This window comes from Elephantulus edwardii, unplaced genomic scaffold, assembly GCF_000299155.1.
Source record: "Elephantulus edwardii isolate Elephantulus edwardi_28Jun2011 unplaced genomic scaffold, EleEdw1.0 scaffold00254, whole genome shotgun sequence".
Lineage (NCBI taxonomy): Eukaryota > Metazoa > Chordata > Mammalia > Macroscelidea > Macroscelididae > Elephantulus > Elephantulus edwardii.
In genome coordinates, this window is record NW_006400004.1 from 658561 (window position 1) to 659092 (window position 532).

Consider the following 532-nt stretch of genomic DNA (forward strand, 5'->3'; position numbering starts at 1 on the left):
AATCATGAAATCACCTAACCATGAATTAGAATTGGAATCTGGCAACAAAATGTGCAAAGGTTATACATTAAGGTTATAGAAATGGAGTCATATAACATCATGTTAGGAAAAAATGGGAAGAGATTTTTAAATAAGCAACAAGTCAGTCATTTTTGTGCATCTAGATTACCACAGATTCTTGGAGGAAAACATGGTGACATGAAAGAAACCAAGGCAATTGCAAATCTCTTAGAGTAATCCCAAGTACTTTGATTCTGTAATTCCTTCTATCATAGGTCATACCAAAAATGAGGAGAAAGCCAGTTTAAGAAGAACTAAAAAAGTAAACACATATTCTTTATCTGAGCATCAGCCAAACTCTGAAGCAATTTTCAATAAGTACCACTGCAACAGTGTCCCTGCCCCCCCCCACCCCGCGTCTGGCTCCCCTGTGGCAAATTCTCCAGTTCAAATGTGCTTTCTCTCATTATAGTTGCTTAACTGGAAGGTCCATCTAGATATGCAACTCTCTGAGGACACAACTTAGAAGATG